Here is a 256-nt window from a genome sequence, read left to right on the forward strand (position 1 = left end):
CGTTGGCGCGCTCGGGGGCCGCGCGCCGCGCCTCTGCCCGCCGCCGCCGCCGCCGCCGCTGTCGCAGCGCCACCGGCCCCGCCCCGCGCGCAGAGCGGCGACGGCCCTGCCCACGCCTCGCCCCGCCCCCGGACGCGGGGTCCCGCCGGCGACCCCGGCGACCTGCGCGCCCGCGGAGCCGAGGCCGGGGGCTTCCACCGTTCAAAACAAAAAATATATATACGTTTGTTTTAACTTTTCCATAGAGAGCAGCCGG

The sequence above is a fragment of the Canis lupus genome, chromosome 26 (assembly GCF_003254725.2).
Source record: "Canis lupus dingo isolate Sandy chromosome 26, ASM325472v2, whole genome shotgun sequence".
Lineage (NCBI taxonomy): Eukaryota > Metazoa > Chordata > Mammalia > Carnivora > Canidae > Canis > Canis lupus.